At 34.5% G+C, this 18,473-nt stretch overlaps 1 pseudogene; it reads left to right on the top strand.

Moving 5' to 3' along the window:
* Positions 1-1,124: 1,124 nt before the first annotated feature.
* LOC124985755 (synaptonemal complex central element protein 3-like) lies at positions 1,125-13,881 on the top strand (annotated as a pseudogene).
* Positions 13,882-18,473: the final 4,592 nt, after the last annotated feature.

Below are 18,473 nucleotides of genomic sequence, written 5' to 3' on the forward strand. Positions count from 1 at the left end.
GTAAGTGAATATAAGCAACATTGCATGTTTACACAGATACTAGTGCTTGTCTTAGCTCCAACAGAACATGTAGAAAATATCACATGAATTTCAAATAGGACTTGAAATTACTGTGAAATCATAGTAAGATGGTACTTTTCAGCCTCTAGAGTAGTTGATCCCACTCCCCACACTGAACCAATACCTGGGAAAAACAAACTAGGGTAAGATACAGTTATAGCCCTAAAACAATGCAGAATGTACTAAGGGTTTAAGTATATTTTGTGAGCTCACTTTCTATTTTAGGAGCTAGAGAGGCAAGGGAAGAGTACACACAGTTCAGGGCTCCCATACTCAGCAATAATATTTTTTGGCTATACCATAAAAATATTAAACAACACTCATAAAATAACTTAAAACCCAGTTCATGGCAATCTTAAATGGTTCTTACAACCCTCACTAAAAATGTTGTTCTTTCCATTTCTCATCACAGTCTCTTCCAGTTATCCCCTATGACAAATACCTCCCCAAGACCATCTCCATACAGATTCAACACTGCTGTACGCTACTTTCCTTGTTTGACAAATCATCCCCTAACTTCACCCAGAAACCAATGTGCTTTAAGATGTAATTTTTCTTGGGAGCTATATATCTGATACCCCTGTTTTTATTAAAAGTCCAGCTCTAACTTTTTTCTTTATGCCAAGCACACATATTTGATATATACACGGGCTTCTGCATAAGACATAAATGAAAATCAGAGCTAGTTCTTCTAAAAGACATTGATACATGAACATATTGATTGGATCTACTGGCTTTATCACAACCATCATTAACCTGATATCACCCACTACATCACAATATTAAACACCATTATTTGACCAGTATTAATTACCACTGCTCTTCTGTTATGTGCTCCAGCATTAGCAGTAGGTATTACTATATGATTAACTGATTGCTACTTAACACTGCTTTGTCCTCCCAGAGGAGGGGATCTAATTTAGTATCAACACATATTCTGACTCTTTCATTACCCAGAAGTTTATTGCAAATCCTAGTAGAAAAATAAAATACGGAGGAGCTGCCTCCTGCCTCTGGAGGTATAGAAACTGGAGTGGACCAAACCGTGTGCCTTCCTGCCCAAGATGAATGATTCTGACCTTGGGGAAAGAATCTAGAACATGCCAAGAATGCCATATGACCTGACTAAAGACTTCTAAAAACTATGGGAAGAGATGGGAAAAATCTCAGGGCAGGAAACCTGGATGGTCAATGAATGACATGGTAGTTACGTGCACCAACCTGACAGAGGCAGAGTCTATGCACATGCTGGAAGATGCCTTCCTCAACTGCAAGAAGATGGACAAGAACTGGCAAGAGCTGCTAAGTGAGACCAAGGCAAGCAGTAGGCACCATAGTCCACACATATTGCCATTCATCACACACAGAAATCACAAGGACGGAGCCACTTACAGAACTGGTTTCTCAATAAAATTATTTTCATACACACAGTATAATTCCACACATGGTAATTTATAATTTTGTGGGAGAAAAAAAAAAAAACACTTGGCTACATAGAAATAGTATGAGCTTTAGTAGTAACTGACTTTTCATTATTAATTGTATGACCTTACCTTATATGTAGTAGGTATAGATGGTAGGCACCCAAGCATAGTTTACATCAGGTACAACAATTGATATTGCCACAGAAGTAAAACATTTTACTGATTATCAACCTCACACAGAGGTAATACTAAAGGATCTCCAGTTATATTATACGTCTTTGGTCCTATTTTTCTATTTATAGTGAGTTTTGCAGGACAGTTCAAAGTCAGTTGTCATTAGACATTATCCTTCATGACCGTATGTTGTTGCATATTTCCACTATATTTATCTATTGGAGCAGTTTTCACGAATATAGTTGGATTTGTGTATTGATTCCTACTATTATCAGGATATACACTTGATTCTACATTAACGAAAAATGACTTTACAGTTTAATTTGTAGTAAAATTATATTTGAAATAAATTTAACATTCTTCTCACACTTCTTTGAATTATCAGGTATAATACAGGGATAGTCTGATTATCTAGACACATACACAATAGCAAATATAGTACCATGTATAGAATAATTCATTTCAGTAACAGCTGCAATGATCTTTTTCATAATTTCAGAAGACTTTGCTTCAATATGAGAAGTTTTCAAGTGTAAGCCTAGAATGACTTCACTGTGGTCTCCACCTTACCCACCCCAATGCACACACACTTAGAATATCTACTATGTGAAAGTTTAAATAAGAAAGGAATTGAACTCCTATAAGTACATTCAAGCCACCTCCATAACCATTATGATTTTCTCAACAGGTGAGATATTAGTAAAATGATCGTGCAAATTTTGTCAAACTTAATTTATAGATTAAAACCAGACATACCAACTTAGCCATACACAACTATGTGAGAATGTGATACCAAAATATTACAGCCAAGAAAATATTAGAAGGGACAATCTCCACATAACCATTTATACACTTAACTATGAAAATTAATTGTAATTAATTTTAACTGCTAAGAATAACCAACTGTGTGCACGTCATATACAATGTTCTAACATAAAATGAATTTATGGAAAAAAATAGACATAACTCTATGGCATACTCTTTTCCATTATGATTTCAAAATGCAAAATCCCATGCAATAGATGAACTCTGACATTTTCTGGATTGCCTCTTAATAAGTGTATTTTTAATTGGCTCTCTGCTCCTCTACATGATTTCACTTACAGTTAACAACTCCCTTAACTCATATGAGCACCATAGTCGACCAAGAAGTAGAAAGAGTATGAACAATTGCACCAGCTATTTTAATTCTAATTGCTTTAACATCTTTACAAATCTTATGTGAGAGATGAAATAACCCATCTTTAATTGTAAAACCTATAGGTCATCAATGATACTGAAGCTATGACTGCAGATTATGAATGTTTAAATTTTAACTCATAGTTTGCACAACAGATTAAAATCAGGAGAATTATGACTACATGAAGCTGACAACTATTACCAAAATAAATATTAATTCACACTATTTTCATCTGGTAAAGCTATTACACTAATAGACTGCACCATCATTAGGCTTAAAAAACAATTCCAGGGCACCATAATCAAACAACCTTAACATCTACACCAGGTTGATATTATAGGCAATACTCAAAAATTAGTGAATCAAACCATAACTTCATGCCTGTTATACTTGAATTAGTTCCATTAAAACATCTGTAAAACTGCTTAGTATATATACTATCCTATTGTTGGAAGCTATTATAGAATTAAGTTTTTAAGTTAAAAAATGAGAACATAAAGTTCTTCATAAGAATTGCCATATAAGCAGATAAACATATGAACAGGTTTCATTACCATTATCTCAATAATCTTAACACTATTTCAATTAAAAATATAAATATATTTACAGTCAAAGCCCCTAACCAAAAAACATTAAAATGAATATGAACTTCCTTGAGAAAAAAAAGTAAGTGAAAATCTATTCACCTCTTTCATTGCTACTACATAGGGCATACCGCTATACACATATAATAAAATACACAGTATATCTTTAGTTAGAATACATTTTACATCATACACTAACACATAGGTATATGTAAGTAATCTCTGAATTAGGATTATGTAAAAAGGAAAGAAAATAATATGTTCACTGATTCAAATAATGAGAGTTTATTTCTTCATAACCACAGGAGTGCCCAAATCACTGACAGGAACATGACTGTTTACCTTGTTGTCTTATCTGCACCTGCCATAATGCTGGGATGACAAAGTAGAAATTCAAAGATTTTTTTTTTTAACTTGTATTGGAGGCAGATTAATGACACCCAAGTTTTCCATGTCCTAATCCCCAGAACCTGTGAATGTTACCTTACACAGAAAAAGGCAAACTTTATACTTTTCAGATATGATTAAAGATCTTGAGGCAGGGGAGTTATCTTGGATTGCCCATTTGGACGCAACATAAATCATAGGGGTCCTTAAGGGCAGAGGTAGAAGTGTCCAAGATAGAAAGATACAAAGAGAGTGTTGAGTGATGTGATACACAGTGAGAGATGCTCCAAGACTGGCTTTGAGATAAGAGGCCACAAGTCAAAGAATGCAGGTAGCATCCAGAAGCAGGAAAAGAAAGAAAACAGGTTCCCCTAGAGCCTTGAGAAGGAAGGTGCCCTACTGTTGCCTTGATATCCGTCCTGTAAAGTCCATTTTGTATGTGACTTCCAAAACTAAGGTAATAATTTTTTGTAGTTTTAATTCTTTATGTTGTGATAATTATAGTGTCACTAGGAAGTTAGCAGAATTTTTTTGGATTTTTCTAAAGTGAGATCTAGAAAATGAAATGTCTTAATTTGGTGCACAGTTGAAGAAAGATTAATGACAGGTCATTTTTTGATATGTGTGTGTGTGTGTGTGTGTGTGTGTGTGTGTGCGTGTGTGCAACTATCATTTGGAAGATAACATTTAAAATTACCCAAAGGAATGTTTAGGAATTTTATAGGAAGGTCAGGTATTACAGATACAATATACCACAATATAAAGGCTCAGATAATGGTAGTGCTTGGAAAATAAAAGTCATGTACTTTTACTTGGCAAAGACCTCAACATCCAGCCATGACAGAGTGACTGCACGAACACTATAAAACTGGACAAAACGTGCTACAACTATTTTAAAACATTGAAAAAGCAGAGAACATGGATGTATGTTCCTTGAATTAAAAAAGGGAACGCAGGAATTAAGGCCTTCTTGCCCTGCTTCATTGGGGAACATTCCCCCTACTGTGGTAAAAGTTGTAAAAGCTCAAGGACAGGAAAATACTTCCTAAGCAGAAAGTTAAAAGAGACCTCCACAATTCCAATGAAAAATAACAGCAACAAAATCTTTTGAGGACCAAAAGAATCAGCCAGAATTTCAACTGCTTCCCAGAATATAATGATTTTTAATGGAAACAATTCAAAATTTCTATAAAATTTACCTTATGGTAAATAAGGTAGATTACACACACACACACACACACACACACACACACACACACACACATTAAATATATATATAGAGAGAGAGTAGGAAAATTTGATTCATAATCAAAAGAAAGAATCAGGTGATAGAAATCAATCTCTGTATGATTCCATAGTTAAATTTGGCAGGAAAAAAATTAAAGCTCATTACAAATATGCTGTAGAATTTATAGGAAGACATTGTCATAAAGAGTGAGAAGAGAATCTCAGTCAGGAAATGAAAACTAAAACTAATTCTAGAATGGAGAATTTCTATATCTGTGATAGAAAATTCTCTATAGAACAAGATACAGAATTTGAACTTTGCAACATGTCAGTGCAACTAGTCTGAAGAGACAATGTTTTTAAAAGGAGCTTATATCACCTGTGGGATAATATTAAGCAGTTGTGATGTGTGCAACTATAGCCAGAAGAAAAGGGGTATTATATGACCTACATTGGAATTTTACAGGTATTCTGACTGCAATTGAATTAAATCATTAAAAATTATAGGCAGGCACAGTGGTGCACATCTATAATCCCAGCAACTCAAAAGGTTAAGGCAGGAGGAACACAAGTTGAAAGCCAGCTTCAACAAGTTAGCAGATCCTCAGCAACTTAGTGAAGCCCTGTCTCAAAAAATAAGGACTGGGTAGAGTACTTGCCTTGCAAGTACAAGGCCCTGGGTTCAATCACCTGCACCCCCCAAAAAAATAACAACAACACACACACACACACACACACACACACACACACACACAAATGAACTGGGAATGTAGCTCAGTGGTGAAGTTCCCCTGGGTTCAATACCCAATACTAAAACAAAGCAAAATTATATATAGATAACCTCAAATATTTTTAAAAAATATGAAAGATCATTCTGCCAAGAAACTCACATGTTAAAGAACAAGGAAAAAATTAAGTAAAACTATAACACATTCAATTTTCAGGGAATATAGTAGACAACTAATTGCTTTAAAAAAACCTGTATTTAGAAATATTAAATGGTAAAATGTCAACAGTAGCTACCTTCAGAAAATAAAGAGTAATTTAAATATGAAGTATATAGAACAAAAATGAAAGATAAGAATGCAATCTAACTGGGCAAGGTAATGCAGGCCTGTAATTCCAGAGGCTCAGGAGGCTGAGGCAGAAGGATCGGGAGTTCAAAGCCAGCCTCAGCAAAACCGAGGTGCTAAGCAACTCAGCAAAACCCTGTCTCTAAATAAAATATGAAACAGGGCTAGGAATGTGGCTCAATGGTCAAGTGCCTAAGTTCAATTCCTAGTATGAAAAAAGAATATTATCTATATTATAGAAACAATAATGAACACTAAAAGACATTCTTTGAAATGATCAATAAAATAGATAAAACTGATTAAAAAAAAAAACACACAAATTACCCACAACACCAGAAATTAAAAAGGATGTCACTGCAGATGTTATGGGTACAACTTAAGAACAGACTGATCACCACTGAGAAGTCCAAATCTGAGAGTCTTTATTAAGCCAGCCAGCTGACTGTCTCACGCAATGTCCCCAAAAAATGACTATTGGGAGAACAACCCTAACCATAGGGTTGCAGGTGTTTTATACCACAAATCAGTACATCAATCATAAGTGTCTGTTGCTATGATTCAAAATTACAAACTAACATCATGAGATCTGAAATCATTAGCAGAGGGGGAAGTGGGTCAAACTGAACCAACTAAAGAATGGTTACTAACATCTAAACAATCATTGTTGACATCACTGTTAACATGGTACATTGTGTAGGTACATTGGGTAGGAAACTAGGAATCAAAAAGATAACTATTTTTCATTATACAAGAATTGCCATTTCATCATTTTGTATTCTCAAACAAGTCAGGCTAAGCAACTGTTGATGGGTACAAAGAAGGGGCACTCCCATGGGAGAAGTATTTCGTACATAACATGGAGTCTCAAGGTAAAATGGAGTCTGTTTAGTCATTGTTCATGTAGCCTGGTGTATAACTTTTCTATGAAATCAAATGTCAACCCGTGACACAGAAAGTATAGATATTAAAAGAAATATCCACTTTATATCAATAAATTCAACAAATTCTCTGAAACAAAGAAGTAGATAATCTGGATAAGTAAATTTCCATGGGGGGGGGGAGAATTCATCCCTGTAATTTTTAATGCAAAGAAAATCCTAAACTCAGAAATCAAAACTGTAAACTTTATCAAATGTTCAAGTGATAAATAATATTAATATTTTATACATGCTTAGAGAAAATAATGTGGTGTTACGGTTTAGAGATAAGAGACCCCCCAAAAGCTCATCTGTGAGACAATGCAAGAAAACTTAGAGGTGAAATGACTGGGTTGTTAGAACCTTAACCTAATCAATGAATTAATCCCTTCATAGGGATTAACTGGGTGGTTACTGTAGGCAGGTAAGGTGTGGTTGGAGGAAAGCCCTGGGAGAATGCCCTTAAGATTTATATTTTGTCCATGAGAAGAACTCTGCCTCCTGGTTCCATGTTCCCTGCTGATTTCCTCTGCCACACATATCCACCCCGATGTTCTGCCTCATCTCAGACCTGGAGAAGTGCAGTCTCCGTTTATGTACTGAGATCTCTGAAACCATGAACCCCCAAATAAACTTTTCCTCTTAAAATTGTTCTCCTTGGATCTTTGGTCACAGCAGTGAAAAAGTTGACTAAAACATGTGGGAATGTTTCCAACACATTTGATAGGAAACCAAACAATGTAAAAACACTGATACAAAACTTGATAAATACCAGGTGAAGAAAAATGAAAGGTATCCTTTATATCACTACATATTGAACTTGATCAAATGATAAACTCAAAACCTCACAAAATACACACACACACACACACACACACACACACATATTCTAGAATACACACTTGTGGTGTACACTAAAAATTGAAGAAAAAATAGTTTTCAGTAAACTAAAAACAGCAAGTAACGCTCCATCTTAAGTTACCATGAAAAACCTACACATTCCCAATATTTCCACATTTTGTACTGTTGGTGTCAACTAGTCCAATAGTCAAGAAATGAAAAAACTAAAAGTTATAATTTGCAGAATATACAATTGTGATGCAGAATATCCTAAGGAACCCACAAAATAATTACTAAAACTAAGTTTATTTACAAATTTTAGAGTACAAGTGCAATTTTATGTATACATATGAACCACAAGAAATTGAAAATGAGCACTGAGGTTGTAGCTCAGTGGTAGAGCACTAGCCTCACATGTATGAAGCACGGGGTTCAACCCTCAGCATGACATATGAATAAATAATAAAAGTATCATGTCCATCTGCAACTAAAAATATTTTTTAAAAATTGAAAATGAGTTGAATAAGTACTAGTACAATAACTAAAAATTATCACAAAACAGGGATAAATTTAATGAAAAATATATTTAAATACTGTAACATTCTTGAACTAAGAGATGCACTATTGTTAAGATGCAGTTTCTCTCCAGATTTATCAATTAAAATCAATCATAGATGGATAAAGAAAATGTAATATATATAGATAAATATGCACACATGATAGAATATTACTCAGCTTTAAAGACAAATGAAATTATGACATTTGTCAGTAAATGGATGTAGTTAGAGAATATCATGCTAAGAGAAATAAGCCAAATCCAAAAAACCAAAGGTCAAATATTTTCTGTTATGCAGTACATAATTCACAGTGCCGGGGGTCGGTGGAGTAGGGAAGAATAGTTACTTTATATTAGGTAGAGGGGAGGAGTGAAGGGAGGGCAAGAGGTATGAGGGTAGGAAGGATAGTAGAGTGAAACAGACATTATTACCTCATGTACATATATTACTACATGACTAATGTGATCCTACAGTATGGATAATCAGAAAAATGTGAGATTATACTCCATTGATTGTGATCTTTCAAAATGTATAAATGCATTCTACTGTCATGTACAACTAATTAAAATTTTTAAATAAATATCAATTGTAACCTGAATTTTTGATTTTTAATTGAAAAACTGATGAGGGAATGGTAGGCAGGAACACAGAGGTCCAAGAAGAGAAAATGTTACTGAAAATCATGGGAACTCAAATCATCCGAATTCAAGATTCACAGTCAATTGATAGTAATCAAGAGCACATGGTATTAGCATGAGGCTATAAGACTAGATTAAGACAAAATAATCCTGTATGTAAGAAATATTTAGGAAGTTAAAGTGATTCAATAAAAAAACTTTTCAACAAAGAGTACTGAAATAGCTGAAAAATATGAACCCGCCTTGTTAACTTGATCAAGCAAAAATAATTCAAGATAGATCAAATATATAAAAGCAAACACCAGGAACACTCCTCTTCAGAACAGTTCTATATGACAGAACTTCCTGTGAAGACAGAGATGTTCTGAATCTGCAGGTTCCACGTGGTAACTACCAGCCACTTGCACCACTGAGTTCTTGAAATGTGGCTAGTGTTACTGAGAAAGGGAATTTTATTTTAGTTGCTGCTAAAATGTAAACACACATACACACACACACACACACACACAAACACACACACATACATTTGGGTATTACCAAAATTTAAAACTTCAACAAATAACACCATTAATTCAGACTAATTAGAAAAGAGCACAACACATATACCTAATAATGGACTTTATGAGTAATATGTAGTGAACTACAAACCAGAAATAACTCAGAACCATAGGACCCAATGCATAACAGAATTGACTTGAAAAGACATTCCAGGAGATTATAGAAGAATGACCAATAATCACATGGAAAGGTGCTCACCATCATTAATCATAAAAGAAATGCAAACTAAGACTAAATGTCATGCTGTCTAAAGTGCCATTTACCAATGATTGATAGCTGTCAGGCTGGAATGTAAAAAACACTTGAGCACTAGCTCACAACATTAAACAACCAAGCTTAGATGTAGAAAGACCCAAGAAAGCATCACTTCTTCCACATAAAAACTTTAAATATCCTTCAAAATTACACGTTTTTAAATGCCTGAGTGAACTCAGGTTGCACAAATCAATTAAGTGAAATTCAAAATAATATCAAATACCTGCTAACAGGATAAAGAAAGTCCAGACCCATGTCAGCCCTTGGTGGGACAGAGAGCAGGCAACCACCAGCAACTCAGGAAGACAACAGCTCAACTTAAAGAAGTTTAACAGTTTAGAATCCCTTTAAAAAAAAAATCTGTCCTTTAAATTTTTTCCTATTTCTTTCAAATATTTTTGAGGTTAAAAGTTAAAAAAATTAAACCTCGTTTGGCTTATAGTGAAGGTAGAAGTAAAATACAGCACGTGACAAAGGTAGAAAGAGGACTTGATATTTGGAAGTGTACTGTTATGTCTTACATTGTTTATGAATTACTAAAATCTTTTGAAGGGAAATCATGGCGATTAAAGATGTACACTGTATAATTAAAAAAGCAATGAAGAACCTGAAAGGGTGAAAGAAAACCAAACTTGATTTATCCAAACAACACAGGACAGAGAGAACTGATGGAACAAACATTAGTCAAACACCAAACTGGCAGAATTAAAAGCAAATATCACAATAATCACACAAATGTAAATAAATCAACCTCAACTACAAGACAGATATGGCAAAACTGGTTGGAAAGGAAGAACCAATTGCTTTAGTGAACTACTGTTGCTCTAGCAATTTACCACAACCATAACTACAGGAAAATAACACATTACCTCACTGTTCTGGAGGTCAGAGGGCTGAGGCATCCACAGGGCAGCGCTCTTTCTGGAGGGCCTGTGGAACAACCCAGGTCCTGGACTTATCCAGTCTCTAGAGGTTGCACACTTTCCTTAGCTGCTGTCCCTATTCCCAGACTTACTTCCATCTTCTCAGTCCTTCTGCTACCCTCGTTCCTTTATAAAATCTCTGGTGATTATATCTGACCCACCTGGATATCCCAGGCTACTTACCCCATCTCTAGATCCTTAAAAAGCACTGTAGAAAGAGCTTTTGATTGGTGCAAGGTAATGTATTCACAGCCACTTGAGATCTTTGTGACATCTTTGAGGTGCCATTTTCTCATCTATCACAACCTACTACAGGTTGTCTACAAGTCAAGAGAAGGACATAACTCAAGGAAGCTAAAAAAATATTGCCTTAAAAATATTCAACAGGAGTTTTAAAATATTATGAACAGACTGGTAAAATACAAGGTATCTATAGTTGAAAAATGCAAGTAAGGTAGTGTCCACAGGGAAGTTTGTTGTTTTAAATGCTATGGTAGAAAAAGAAGGATGGAATGTGGTGATTTATGCTGCCACCTTAAGAAGATAGAAAAAAAGGATCAAAGTCAATCCACAATAAGAAAGGAAGTAATAAAACAGGAACAGAAATCAAGAGAGTACATACAAACAGTAGAGAAAACAAACCACAGTTTAGTTTTGTAAGAGTTTAAAATGATAAACCTTGAGTAAGACAGATTAAAAAATAAAAAAGATAAATTATGAATGTTAGAAATGAACAATATTGTGCCTCAGAAATAAAATGTATGATCCTGATGAGTAGCTTTACGATAACACATTTTAAAAGGTAAAGGAAATGGACAGATTTTTGCAAACAACTTCTCAAAACTGATACATTGGAAATAAGAATAACTTTTATTATTTTTCATACAAACTGAATTTGTAATTAACATAATTTGACATGCAAAAAATCTTCAGGACCAGGTGGTTTCATTGGTGAAATGTTAAAGAATAAATAAACAATGCCTACCCTACACAAACTCAGAAGAGAGGAGCAACCACACTTGCCAATTCATTCTGTAAGTCAGTGTAACTGCAATATGAAGCCATATATTATAAAATATAAAAACTACGGACACACAACCCTTGACCACCAATTTTTAAAAAATAGAAAATTGATTACACAATATAACCAAAGGATACAAAATATATAACCACATTAACTGATTTAAAATATTATATATATAACCTAACTATATGTAGAAAATCATTTGATGTGTTAAGTTTGTAGAAGGTCCATGAATTTGGATTGAAAACCTCTCTTCAGTTCAGCAGACCAAACCAATATAGCATTTAATTACAGTACAGAGATTTGGTGGCAGGAGATCCTATAGCTAACCAAACTGTAAACAATTTAACAAGTTAAGATATAGCCAGATGACTGGTTGATGGACTAAGTCATAACCAATTAAGTTGTTTTCTATGCTTCACTTTTGTTTTTCAATAAAGACTGTCAGATCACAGTGCTAGTTTGAAATTCTCTAAACTTGTTCTGAGGGTCACCGAATTTGCAAATTACTTTTGTTTTGCTTTATTTTAATTTGTGTTTTGTTTTTCTTTGCACAGATAAACTGTTTGATGTAGTTGGTCTAAGGAAATTTTCCCTTTTAAGAAAAAAAAAGTCATACCCTTTCAAAATAAAATCTCTCAGAAGACTAAGAATTGAAGTGAAACTTCCTCAGTGCTTATGTGAAAGCCTGTAACTAATGCTATACTTAATGGTGAAATGTTGAAGGCATTCCTTATAAGATCAATAGTGACAAGATGATATTCACTGCCAACAGTTTTATGCAACTTTGTACCAGAGGTTCCAGCTAGTTCAATAAGGCAGGAAAAATAAATCCAAATTAAAATCAAATCCAAAGGGAAGAAATAAATTTTTTGTGTTTGTAGATTACATGGTTGTGTATGTAGAAAATCCCAAAGAATCTAAGAGAAAATAAAACCAAATAAAATTAATTAGAATAATAGCAATACTACAGGACATATAAATATACAAAAATAAATTGTATTTCCATAGGTCAGAAATAATCATTTGGTAAAAAGAAATTTAAACCTACAACTTTCTAAAACATCCAATACACAGGAGAAAATCTAATAAACCCCCCCCAAGAACTCTGTTCTTAACAGTATAGAACCTTTCTGAGAGAAATTAAGGAAAATCTAACTCAACAGGGACTCCATATTTATGAGTTGGAAATTCCAATATTTAAATTGATCTTTAAGTCCTAGCAGAATTCTTTTGTAGAAATTGGAAAATTGATTTTAAAATTTTTATAGAAGTTCAAATAACTAACAAAATGGCTTTGAAGAAAAGCAAAGACTTGCTCATATTGCCTACTTTAAGACTTACTCTAAAACTATCATAATCAAAATTAGGTATGGATGACATGCATCAAAGCTCACTATACTGTCCATATAAGATGTGTGTGCATTATTAGATTTTTTTCCTCAGTAATAAAAGGGCAAAAGTTATAAAAGGTAAATTATAAAATGTATGTATATGTGTATATTTAACTGTGTCTGTATCTTGTTTAATTTACATAGTTGACACTCACCTAAATATCCTGAAGTTTATTTTATGATTATTTTATACTTAGGGATAAGAATTGTTATCCACCAAAAGTTATTGTTGAAGTTTATTCATAGAATTGAAAATGCACATCCTCTTCTGGTGCTCCTCCAATGGGTATATTATTAGTAGATAATTATTTCTGCCCAGGACATGTAATCATGGGTACAACCACTAAATTCCCAAATTCGACCTTCTTTTAAGTCACAAATCAAAAATGGAACTTCTGGGTCTAAGTTAAGACTTATATTATTTTGTGTGAACCTATTTAAATCTGGCCTAGGTTTCAGAGACTGTATCTTGGATCACAATTTAGTTGTGAGATTTGGGGAAGGGTCAAACATAGGGGACAAATCAAATATTAAAAATTTGTAATCTAGGTAGACTATTCAGAGAATTTAAGTAATCAGCTTTTTGCTTACAGTGTGAAAGGTGTCAAAATGGAAGCTGAAGTTGGAAGAGAAAAGGATAGACTGAAACTTTTGGAATTTGCCTAAAGCCAGTGGTTTTGAGCAGGAGTATAGGAGTATGGCATGAGCATATTTCCCTTTTGAAAAGATCATCCTGATAGTCTTGTGATTGACAAACTGGAAGACCTGGCATTGGAAAAAGTGTAACTTGGTGACAACTACGCATATACAGGCATGTTCTTACATATCAACTAAGCTAGAGGCGTGAGGGAGGGTTTGCAGATGAGCATGATGACTGTTAGACACTATCAATATGATAGTCATCAGGAATTGGAATTTCCAAAGAGAAAAAGGGCAACAAGTGATTTCAGATTTCTGGTTTGGTGGATTTAAGCCATTGTCAGCTTGAGTGAGCCATGATAATCAGTTTAACTATGCTATTTTAATTTTTCATCCTGAAAGTTTCAACAATTACTTAAATGAAGGTCATCCAGGAACAGATGTTCTGTAGGAAAGTGAGAAGGTGGCTGGATTTTTTTAGTAAATATCAGGCTGATCATAGTCTAATTTATTTTTAAATTATCTCCTTTTCATTTACTAGCAAACCCTCATGAAGAGACACATCATCTATTGTCCGCCTTCCATTCCATTATGCTACTAAGACTTCTGTATTTCCCCTTATAATCTAAGTATTCAATTTATGCTAATGCAGGCTGCCATTTTCCTGAAATTCTCTTCTCATCCACCTATTGCTTTCACCTAATTCTCCTCTCTGACAAATATTTCTTGGCCTCTTTCACTGTTGCTAGTCCCTTAGCCCCTATTCAACTTTGATGGTCTTCTTCCTATGTCTCCTTTTTTATTTATAGTCTCCTGCATTTCTGCATCTTCAATGATCAAACTGTATTCACTGTACCAGCAATGTTAGCTTCACCTTAAAATTTCCTGGTTTTTTTTTGGTACCAGGGATTGAACATGGGGCACTTAAACACTGAGTCACATCCTCAGTCCTATTTTGTACTTTATTTGGAGACAGGGTCTCACTAAGTTGTTTAGCACCTTTCTTTTGCTGAGGCTGATTTTGAACTCGCAATCCTCCTGCCTCAGCCTCCCAAGCCACTGGGAATACAGGCATGCCTGACCATGCCCAGTCTAAAAATTTCTTAGAGATCTGTTGAATCAGAACTCTGAGGGTCAGGCATGGTAACATGAGTTTTTGTAAGTACTACAGGTGATTTCAACTCATTTACCCTCAAGCACAGCATGGCAAGGATGAGTAGGAGAGTATCCCATTTTCCTTGGTTAGGATTCCTAATCCCTGGTCTATACATAAGACAGTTTGCATATGTGCATTTTAATTTCTTTACCTCTCAAATAAATGGATTCACTTACATAAGCTTTAGGAAAGCTACAAATACATTTCTGAAAGTTTTTGGGTGATAAGCCCTGTGCTAAGTGTTTGCATTTGGTAACACATTAAACACCAAAGAAACAAAAACCAAAAACAAAAACCTTTAAGTTGTTTTTTAAACTCCTTATCATTTGTATGCATAAACTGAAGTGGAGAAAGAGTACATCCCCAAATCACAAGGACAATGAATGGGTGCATGATTCAAATGAAAGCTAATGCCAGTGTGCACCCTCTTATCTTTGCACTCCCTCACCTATGTAGCACTCTGCTGTGTGGAAACAGGTAACAGCCAGCAGAGTTTCTGAGGACAGCAAAACGTTCTATGTAGCATATGCATCACATGTATTTCATATTAGCATCCCAGCCAAGTGAAATAGTCTCATGTTTTGATAGGGCACTGAACTGTTCAGCTCAGAAAATTGGACCATGGATGATGAACAGCACCAGGGGGTTGATTTTCATTATATTTCCCATAGGTAAATGTACTTGGAGGAATTTCTTTGAATAAATATGCCATTCTGCATATTTAAAAAGTACATTTAATCTCTTCTAGTAATTAGCCTGCAGATGTGTATTTCAGGACTGAGTGAGTAAATGAGTTTAAAGAGTTTTGCTAATTTTTGTGCAGAACCAAGGGCAAATCTGTTATTTTCTGAGGTTAAAACATAACAGGTATTGGATCATTTTAGTAACTCAAAAAAAAAAAAAAGAATGTTGGATGGATAGTTCAGAAGTATACTTGCAAAAATAAACAGATAATTTCCCCACACAAGAACATTTCTTTAATGAAAAAAAAATTATACATACACACACACACACACACACACACACACACTCATACAATTAGAGGACTGACAGTTCCTTCACAGCCTGTTCCCCTACAATGTTTCCTTCTTGGATAAAAACAGCACTCACTTTTCATAAGCCTGACATTTAAGACTAATTATCGACATATCACATTTTTCCCCTCTGGGTATCTAATCCATTACCAGCGTAGAATATCTGCCCAATGTTCAAATCCAACCACTTTACTATATCTCTACTGCCTCCAGGCAATAAAGATAAAGAAAATATAATTACAAAATGCCATTTCCATTGGTCAGATTCTGCTCTATTCCCTAATGTGTCCCCATTGAGAATCCCATTATCTTTTAAAGACAATTCAACAGTTTTCTCCTTTGTGTAACACTTGACAGTAGCATATTCATTCTGTATTGCTGTTGTAACAAATTACCATGAATTTAGAGGCTTAAAATGACATACATTTATTATTTCACAGTTTTTGTAGGTGAGAAGTCCAAAAGAGCCCAGCTAGGGGCTCTTCTTAGGATATCTTGTGGCTGAATTCAAGGTGCTAAGAGAGTTAGAAGATGTTTAAAATTATCCAGGCAAAATATGATAGTGATTCAAGTTAGTATATTAACAAGGGGATAAAGGAAAGTTGAAGACTGTTTTACAAATGAGTTTAGAACTCTTGGAATTTTGTAGCAAGAATGATTGTACAGGTAAACTAAGCAACCAAGCAATGTGTTCAGTTTCCAAAGAAATAGGCCTGATTGGACAAGATTCAAGCACATCTTGCTTTACTTAGGGTCTCTTTGTATTTTTCTGGTATGTGTAGTTATATTGTGCAGCCTGGTCATTCTGAACCTCTGAACATTTCTTAAAAAATAGACAAAATGAATGATTATGATACTCAAATAAATGCATTCATTTCCATTTATGGGCTCCCTAGGCATTCTGTTCCTACTATTATCAGATGACTTACAAATAACAGTTGACATAGGGTTAAGATGGTATTAATCTCTTCTTCCTCATTATATTAGTGAGGTTTCTCCAGAGAAACAGAACCAATAAGATAGATAGATAGAAAATTATAAGGAATTGCTCACTTGATCATGAAATCTGAAAAGCCTGATGATCTGCCATTTGCAATCAGATGACCCAGGAAAGCTGGTGATAAAGTTCCAGGCAGAGTTGAAGGAAAAACAAAAACAAAAACAAACAAACAAACAAACAAAAAAACCATACATCCAACTTGGAGACAAGAAGATAGAGAACTTTTTTCTTACTCAGTTTTATATTCTATTGAGGCTTCCAAGAGATTGGATGAGACCCACCCACATTAGGTAGGACAAGCTTCTCTATTCAGTTCACCAAATCATATGCTTATCCTTTTTAGAAACACCCTCATGCACACATCCAGAATAACGTCAAGTCTTTTTATTCCTTGATGGTGCCAGGTATGTTGGAGGTACTCAATAAATATTTGTTCGATAAATTTTATTAATAATATCAGGTGCCTCAGTCTAGGTTAAAACAAACTAACATAAAACATGAACTTAATGTGGTAGGTCATTCTAGAACTAATCTGGTGTCTAATTTCAAGGCTGCCCAGGTTTCTGCAATGCCCTGCATCTGACAAACATAAAGGTGGATGAAGAGACCAAATTTTTAATTTACCGTATATATTTGGGGGATGAATAAGTAAACCCCCAGTTAAGCAAAGATGCAATATGTGCATGGTGAGCACATATTGAACTTTGTTATTTAGTACCAACACACTTGTCTTGCTGCTTTGTTTTGTGTGAAATGGTAGGATCCTGAAATATAGAGCCCCTTCAAAGGGTTCTGGAATCCCTCACCACTTTTAGTTGAGCTATCATCTAGTTAAAGGGACTCTTGTGAAAATAATCAATCTTGTTCTCCTTTTCCATGCCCCTCCTTCTTTCTTTCTGTTCTCTCTCAATTATGGAGATGATTATTATGGGGTATAATGTCAACAACTTAAACCATAGCAGAAAAATTCAAAGACCATTAGAAACCAGACATTACCTATTGTCCCAATTTTTACAGTCTAAATACTCCCAGAAAAGTGATTTCCAAGCTATGATAATCCTCTTTAATAAAACTAGGTTTTGTAGGTTTGATTTATGGTGAAGAAATTGGCATGCATTATGATCCTGAGATTTAGAGACATAATTATAAATGGAATAGATATTCAGAAGCAAAAATTAAATGGAGAGAGCAGTAAAAATCTATGAACTGAACATTAATATCCTAAGTTAATACACTATTATGTAAAGGGAACTGCCAGCCCATTCTGTACAGGGTCCTAAACAATGAGCCCTTGAATCTTCCTATGGATTTTTGGAACAAAACTATTATAATATCCCATAAGGCTATATCAAAATATCTTAGCAACAAAATAGTTCTTGCTTGAACAATATAAAACACTGAATTATATTATACTGAGAAAATAATGCTA

Source organism: Sciurus carolinensis, chromosome 5 (genome assembly GCF_902686445.1).
Source record: "Sciurus carolinensis chromosome 5, mSciCar1.2, whole genome shotgun sequence".
Classification (NCBI taxonomy): Eukaryota; Metazoa; Chordata; class Mammalia; order Rodentia; family Sciuridae; genus Sciurus; species Sciurus carolinensis.